At 49.4% G+C, this 8,590-nt stretch overlaps 1 long non-coding RNA gene across 1 annotated transcript; it reads right to left on the bottom strand.

The window, feature by feature from the left end:
• Positions 1-34: 34 nt before the first annotated feature.
• Positions 35-8,063, bottom strand: LOC116669315. Its single transcript, XR_004326682.1, has 5 exons — positions 7,702-8,063; positions 6,406-6,624; positions 4,554-4,822; positions 351-475; positions 35-139 (listed from the first exon to the last, which is right to left on the bottom strand). It is a non-coding gene; the product is annotated as an uncharacterized LOC116669315 (long non-coding RNA).
• Positions 8,064-8,590: the final 527 nt, after the last annotated feature.

Here is an 8,590-nt window from a genome sequence, read left to right as displayed (position 1 = left end):
TGGCCCCCCAATGAAACGGCTTTGCCAATTAGCCCACCAGTTGATAAGCCTTGTTCACACAGTTTCCAATCAGCTTTTCTTGCCTCACTTGTAATAATGAATGAATGGCCAAGGATCACCAGATCTTCAAGGAAGGCTTCTATCAAAAAGATAAGTATAAAAATAGAATTGAAAGGACAGATAATGCGGGGAGCAGAAGATGACTTCAAAGAAATCATAATTTGTATCCTCAGAGAGAAGGATGCACATGGCTGTAGAAAATATTTTTTTCTGGGTAAAAAGTTTGGATTTTATAAACCACCCATTCTTTTTTTTTAATTATGGTAAAATACACATAACATAAAACATACCACTTAGATAATTTTCAGATGTACAGTTCACTCACAGGACAGTCAAGTACATTCACTTTGGCACGCAACCATCACCAGCATCCATCTCTGGAACTTTTTCATCATCCCAAGCTGAAACTCTGTACCTGTTAAAGAGAAACCCACAAGATGGGGGAGTAGGAAGACCCTGAGCTCACCTCCTCCCATGAACACACCAAAATTACAGTGCAGCCACTATGGAAAACAGTATGGAGGTTCCTCAAAAAAAAAAAAAACTAAAAATAGAACTATCATACAATCCAGCAATTCCACTTCTGGGTATTTTTCTGAAAAAAACAAAAGCACTAATTTGAAAAGATATACGCACCCCTACGTTCATTGCAGCACTATTTATGATGGCCAGAGATAGAAGTGACCTCCTGACCTAAGTGTCCATCATTAGATGAATGGATAAAGATGTGGTGTGTGTATATATATGCATGTATGTGTACACACACACACACACACACACACACACGCACAATGGAATATTGCTCAGCCATAAAAAAGAATGAAATCTTTAATTAGGCTTATTTATTTTTTTAAGACAAGGTACTGGGGATTGAACCCAGGACCTCATGCATGCCAAACATGCGCTCTGCCACTTGAGCTATACCCTCGCCTATTTGCCTAGTTTTCTATACACTTTTATTAATTTCTCCACCTCTATCTATACTCGGGCACATCAAATACTCCCGGGCTGTCTCCAGTCTGCACTGTGCGCTCTCTAGCCTGCTATTTAGCTGTCATCCTGGGCTCTTGCCTTCGCACAACCCTTGTCATTCCTTTCCATGCAGTGTACCCTTCAAAGCTACTTCAGAAAGGGTATATGGGAGGGAGGAGCAGTTTTTAAGACCCTGCACGTCTAGAAATGCCTAGAATCCATCTACACCTTTGAATGATAGAGTGAAAATAATTTTTGTTCAGAACTTTGCGAGCACTGTTTCCCGGGAAACGATGTTGCTATAAAACAGGCTAAGGCTGTTTGGATCCCTGGTTCTTCTCAAATGACCTGATGTTCCCTCCAAAAGCATTTAGGATCTTGTCTCTGCCCAGGTGTTCTGTAACTTCACAATCATGCAACGCGACGTCAATTGTACAGTGCAATTCAGCTATAAACACAAAGAATCATTTATGTTCTGACACCTGGCAATTTGCGTGGGGCTCTGTGTAGTGCCAGCTGGGGTCCCCACATACGGCTACAATCGCTTGGGAGATAGGCTGGGGCTGAAGTTTCCAAACTGGCTCAGCCAATCATGTGTTGATGGCTGCAGGCTGGCGGGGCATTGCTCTCCACATGGTCTCTCATCATTCAGTAATTCTGCCTCCATGGTACCTGCATTCCAAGAAGCCCGAAGTACAATTGCCAGGTCTCTCAAGGCCAAGGCCAGGACCGGGCACAGCACCAATTCAGATGTATTCGTTTGGTTAGAGCAAGTCACAGGTCAGCTCAGAGTCAATGTGGGCGGGGAAATGGACTCTTGATGGAAGAGGAAAGCATTTGTGGGCATGTTTCATTGACCACAGCACCATAAAAAACAAAATCCCTTTATTGCCACTTACATGGAACTGGGGGCAGGAGGGGGCAAATTCACTGTATTAAAATCTAGTTTTATCCAGAATGACTTAGAAAATCAACCTGCTGCATTTCTCCATCTCTAATTCCCCTCCTTCCACTGCCTTTTGCTGTTTTCTGTCTTTTTCTGCTGACGCAGAATGTACCTTGAAGGAGGCAACAATTCTGTCCTCTTAGCTGTGAGGGGTCATGAGAAGATCGAACGATAACAAAAAGCTGTAGGTTCCTGTGAAATGTTTGCATTCGTTTTAATTTTACCTTTATATTCATCAATGATGGTTTTTTAAACTTGCAAAAATGACAAAAAGATGGTAGGAAAGTAGAAACAGTGAGGAGGAAATATTCTTTTAAGAAGTTTTGCTGTGAAGGGGGCAGAGGAATGGGGCGACAACAGAGCATATGACATCCAAGGAGAGTTGTTTTCAAGATGAGCAATTCTTCTTAAAATGTTTCTTAATCTTGGCTTCACACTGGAACTATCAGGGGTATAAAAAACAATACTCAGGCCTCGCCCCAGCGTCTGGGTACTGGGCGCAGGCAGTAGTAGTTATCACAGTTTCCCGGGTGATTCTGATTTGCAGCCGTGGTTGAAACCGCTGCCCTCAAGGCAGTGCTTATGTTGTTGGAAATGAAGGAGGGAAATTGATGCAGGAGGGAGAAGGGCTAATCTCCAAATTAAAATCCTGCGCAAGTGAAACGTGCAGGACCCAGAGCCCAAGCGGGGACACTGGCCTCTCACAGGTGCAACAAGCAGGACCTTCACCCCTTCAACCACAGAAAATTCGCCCAGGAACTGACTTGAGCGACACACTTGGCTATTGTTACTGAAGTAGCCAGAGGAGGGTGCGCGGTAATGAACCGCCCATCGACATCCCTCCTCCCTCCTCCCTCCTCCCTCCTCGCTCCTCCCTTCCTTGTAGAGCCTAAATTTGGTTTAGGGCAGGGAAGCGGCCACCACACCCATCAGGAGAGGAGCAGGGAGTTGCTTGGCAGCCCCTGTAGAAGAGGGGATGCTTCTCTTTTTCAAAACTCCACCAAATGTCTTCTCACCGCCTCCTTTCTCATTGCTCCAAATGGGCTACACTGCGATCCCTGAACCAACCAACGTGGCCTGGAAGATGGAACCCACTGGGTGACTCAAGCCAACTGCTGGGCTGAATCCGGCAGGCCTGCAGGCCTTGTTCTTGCCCACCCTTGAGACTGAAGAAAGAGCCCAGAGACAGCGACAGAGACATCAATGGCTTAACAGACAGGGGGTCCTACAGGTCCTGGAGCAACTCCTTACAGTGCATGGCAGACAGCACGCAGGCCGCGGCAACAGTCTTCTCTACTTGGGGGAGGAGGAGGCCACCATTTATAGGCGGAATTGACATCAGGTTGGCTCATGAGTTGCCAGGGAAACCAGGGCAGGGGCAGGGGGCACGCACGCACGCAGGCAGTTATCGATTAAAGCCTATAATTAAGAGGATTGGACAGTCATGTGTGTGAAGCAGGGCCTGGTGGAGCAGGGGATCGACAGGGAGCAAGAGGACAGGCATCATAAACGGCCTGGCCACACACCAACCAAGGTGTGTCCCTGGAACTGCTGATGGGGTCTGTCCCGCTCAAACTGCATGGCTGAGAATGGGAAAGGGTGGTCTCATGAGGGACCTGAGAGGGGCTGGCACCAGGAGGAGAAACCAAGGCCAGGCAACAGAGCACACTCACTACAGAGCAGAGACACACCGTCCACGGGGGTTAGGGCCCCTGGGTGCAGTCACGGAAGGGCTGTCGTCTGGGTGGAGGAGGATGTGGACAAAGTCATCAGCTGAGAGGGGCCTGGGGACTTTCCTGTGTCAGGTCCTGTGCTGGGTGCTGGGGGAGAACGGATTAAACGGGACAAAGTCCTTGTTCTCCAGCAGCTCCTGATTTGACGTGAAAACCCCAGGGCCCGCGGAACATAAAGGACAGTGTGTGGATGGCAGTACCCATGGCCCTTACTCTGGTGACAGCTTCCTCGTTTTCCTGTAGAGAATAATCCTTTCCCTGTTCTCAGGCGGTATGGACACCGTGGAGCTGGCTCACCCTCTGGCTCCAGGCGTGAGCATGAGCTCCACATGCCCAGATTTGAGTTGGGGACTGATTCAGGGATGAATAAGTGACTTTGTCCAGGGCAGTCAGAATCAGCCCTGGGATTTTTGTTGTTGTTGCTGCTGCTGGAATTTTTTTTTAAGTACTTTCATTTCCTAAGAGTTGCTTAAATGATAGAATATAAATAAGCCTTGAAGCCACAGCTGGCCATCTCTGGAGCCATTTTGGGACAGCCCACGTGAGACTGAAGGTAACACAGAGGCCAGCATAGCTGAGGGACTTATAGGCCCCCTCCTCATGTGAGTACCTGGATACAGCCATGCCTGAAGGGAGATGTAATACTCATGGTCTTTTTGGTTCCATGAATCAAAAGTTTCCTTTAAAACAAAATTGAGGTCCCTGGCTCAATCCTGGGTTTCAGCACGAAAAAAAAAAAATGAATTCTTTTAATCAGAAGAATCCTGATTGGTACAGAGGTCTATCTCAGACATGGGAGTGGGGCATGTCAGAGAAGGCTTCCTTCAGGTAAGAATACTCACACTGTTTTGTAGTATGAGCAAGACTTAGTCAGATGGAGGTGAGAAAAGTGCTCTGTCGACCCCACCTGCCACCACACCTGCGTATGGGGCCCTAAACTGAGAGCATCTGATGCCTCTGTCTGTTCTGTGCAGTGCAACCTCTCCTCTTCCACTTCCTGCCCCTCATCCTGCTGAACGGGTCAGTGGGTCAGGGACGATCATCCTTGTCATGTATTCATTCAGCAGGTGTACCTTCTGAGCCCGTTCAAGGTGAGACGCTGAGCTGGAGGCTGTGCGGGAGAGAAGGGTGTGTAACGAGGTCAGGGAACAGACTCGGTGAGCTTCCTATGATATTCTAGCCTCGGAAGTCCCAGAATGTCACTTCTGACACATTCCATTGGTTAAGTGAGTCACGCAGGCCAGCGTAGATTCCAGGTCGGCGGAGAATTAGACCTCATCTTTCAGTGGGAGGAGCAGCAAACAACGTCATTTTAATCTAGCAAAGTCCTTATGAATAGTCTGTCACAAAATCATGACATCATGACAGGATGTTGGAGAACAGGAGTTAAATAGTAAGAACCTATCTGTGTTTCTTTGTTCTGCCCAAGGGAAAGTGGCTAAGTCAGCCAGGTTCTTTGGGATGTGAATAAAGAGACCTACAGATATCAGGGTTTATTTCAGATATCAGGGTTTAGTTTAAGGACATATGGTATAGGGACTGTTGACTTTAAAAATAAAACAGCCCGTTATTTTACCAGCAGAATGGGTTCATTTGGGGACAGCAAAGAATTGCAGTTCAGGACATGCAATCTATGGAGGACCACAGGTATGTCCAAAGAACAAGAAGGGAAGCCACAAAACGGGGCTGTGGACGAAGTTTTGCTTTGGGTGTGGCCACGGGTGGGAGCCTCAGGGGCACCGTGACTGACGTGTCTAGTACAGAGTTGCTGACAGAGAACCTGGAGGAAATGCTGGCTTCCCCGTGGGCGCACCTATTGACATCCCTGCCCCGCACTGACGTCCAAGGAGGCTGACCCCATCAGTGCTGGTGTGTAGCAGGTGACACAGAGGTGGTGAGTGAGAGAAGGCAAAGGGGAACCTGGCAAGGACAGCCTCACTGGACACAGCGCATCTTCTCCGGGACCAGCTCCTTGTCGTCCTGGGGCCTGGGCACTTCACTACCCTTTCCCCAGCGCCCTGAATCCTCCCGCCAGCCTGCCTTGGACCAGATGCCCTGGTTGCGCCCCCTTCCGCTTCCTGGCCCCTGAGCTGGGGCTGCGGAGCCACACTAGGGCAAATGACAACTGGGTGTCATCGTGGGGCCTCAGCCAATCCACGGACTCCGATTCTGGGTGACGGACTGACTCCTGCAAGCAGTCTGGTGATTCCTTTATACGTCTCCCTGACTGATGAACCCAAGTTGTTCATACACTTGAAACCCCAGCCGCTTATGACCTTTGAGACGAATATGCTTAGTTAATAGATTTTCCATTCCCCTTGCTGGCACCGTAGGTGCCTGCCACGTTCTAGTCTCCTTGTCGTGAAAAGCAGAGACGATGCTTTGCTTGCATAGTTGACGTTTAGCTTGAGGCTGCTTTTACAAAACCCCTGCGTCCTTTTGCTATAAACGCTTTGCTTATCTAAGGCATAGGTTGCTAGTGTGGGGAAGCAAAGCTGCCACCTACGCCCTTAGCTGTAAACACGGGGGCTTGCTTTTCTCGCTCCTTAGACACTCTGTAACCTTTAGACAGGAGGAACTGGCCTTCTGGTGTTGTGATTTTGTAATCAACTCCTTACACCTGATTCCTGAGGAATGTACTTTGTTCCCTCTCCCCTTGGCCGCTTTGAAGATAGGTTAAGACTTCGTACTCACTGTATAATTTATGATCTCCTCCTGTTCCTGTTTTTCTGAAATCTTTGCATTCCATGACGCGTGTGTTTGTGATTCTTTCTTGTGAGTGTGTACAATAAATTTGGGAGTTTAGAGAGGCTCGGTGGACTTGTCTGCCCGACTCCCTCGCACTCTCTTGACTTTCCACAAAGTCTCGAGTAGATTTCATTCTGTCGCAGTGGGACTTGTGCCGGCCAGAACCTACGAGTTATCCGAAATCCCTGTCAGCTTTGCCTAGTGTTGGGGGTCTTCCCTGTTGGGGACAAAGTGGCCTTTGCCCACAGTAAGGGCTGAACTGGCCTGAGGGCTGCCTTTAGGCCCTAGACCTCTGGCCCACCCCCTGCCTTTCCTGAGCCTCCCCTCCCCCATCCCCGTGACATCTCCTCGTGTACATGTGCTATTTGATTTCTTAGTACCACCTGGTGCTGCATGCTGGGTCCTTGAGGCCTGGCACACCTAACACCAGAGAGTGGCTCTTTCCTCAGGGTCTCCCCCCAACTTCCCCAAAGTCACCTCAAATCCTCCCCTGACTCCCCAGCCCACTCATCTTGCTATTGGCAGACATGTGGCCATCCTTGTCTGCGACAACACCAAGGACACAGGACAGGAAGCTCTTTGGCAGCCTTTTCTTCCCCTCCTGCTCCAGCCTCTTGCCTCAGAGGACAAGGCTTGCGTACTGCTGTCTAAAGCTACTTCCATCTCCTCAGGGACTTGCTCCCATCACTTTTTGCCTCTTTGCTAATAGTTGTAGAGTTTAAGACCTTGGGAAAATTAAAATCTTGACTAGCACTTAGTAACTGGGTGGCCTTAGACATGTCATACCACCTTTCTGAGCCTCAAGGTTGTCATCTGTAAAATGGAGCTATAAAAGTATCTGACTCATAAGGCTGTTGAGGGTATTCAACTGCTGGGTGCAGCTTCTGGCCCATAGGAAGCACCCAACAAAACGGTGCTCCCCCTCCTCCCACACACTCGGAAGGTGACCTCCAAAATAGACACTTGGAGTGGAAATCTCTGGAACCTGAAGCGACTTAACTCACGAATGTGCACACTCCCAGGCCTATCCTGTCCTGCTCTAGTCCTCTAGCCAGGGCTTTCCCTCCTCCCATCCTAGGGAATCCCACCTCCTGTACCGCGATCCACCCCCACGGGACAGAGGAACCCAGTTCCCTAGGAACCCCCTCCAGGGCCTCTCACCCCACTCACTCCTCCCAATCAGTTGTTGACAGGCAAAAATCTCTCCCTTCTTCAAAGAAAGAAACACAAAACTCCACCTACCCTGCTTCCTTTCTGGCTCCTGGAGGAACATTTTGTACAGCTGCGTCATCACGCGGTGTGTCCTCTGGCCTTCTCTGGAAGGCTCCGACTGCTGGAAGGACCAGTTTCAGGGGTCAGCTCTGGTCTTGGGCTCATCCATGATCATCCAGTTCAACCACCTCAGTGTACGTGGCCGTTGCCCTGAGCCTGGTCCCAGGGCCCCAGGAGCCCACCAGGGTGGAGACCAGATAGGGGCCTATTTTCCAAGGGCCAGGAAGACCTCTGTTCCTTGGGGGCAGTGCTGAGGGTGAAGTCCTCAGTACTGGCCCCTCCTCTTCCCCTTTCAGTGTCTGCTGAAGCTGATCCCGAGTCTTCCACGCAGGCCCCATGCCACTACTGGCTTGAAGGCTTTATTTCAACTGGGGCACCACCCACCCTGGCAGAGAGTGTGGCAAGAGCTCTGGGTGCCCATTCCTTCTGGGATAAAGGCTAAACCATGGGGGTGGAGGGGTGACTTCAGGGACAAAAGCGGAGGACCTGCCAACGTCATGCATGAGAACCCACATGGCCCTAAATCAGACAGGACATTGACGGTAGTAACAGGGAACTTCTGCAGGAGGCACAGGGCTCAGGAGGGCTGGTCAGAACAGAGAGAGCAGCCTGAGGAGATGATGTGCTGCTGGGCGGGCTGATGACAGAGAACGGTGGTGCAGTCAGACCATCAGCTGGATGACTCTGAACGTTTATTAGCTTAGCTTGATGGTTTGGGTGATGAGGTAGAGCAGAAAGGAAAGCCCTTTGTTGAACTTGCCATCATGAGCACATTTTAATCAAAGAGACCAACATTTCATCATGATGAAAAAATTGTGAGAGTTTGGTGGTATATAACAGAAGGTAATTTTGTTTGGCA

The sequence above is a fragment of the Camelus ferus genome, chromosome 16 (genome assembly GCF_009834535.1).
Source record: "Camelus ferus isolate YT-003-E chromosome 16, BCGSAC_Cfer_1.0, whole genome shotgun sequence".
NCBI classification, from domain to species: domain Eukaryota; kingdom Metazoa; phylum Chordata; class Mammalia; order Artiodactyla; family Camelidae; genus Camelus; species Camelus ferus.
This window is presented reverse-complemented; position numbering and strand designations above follow the sequence as displayed.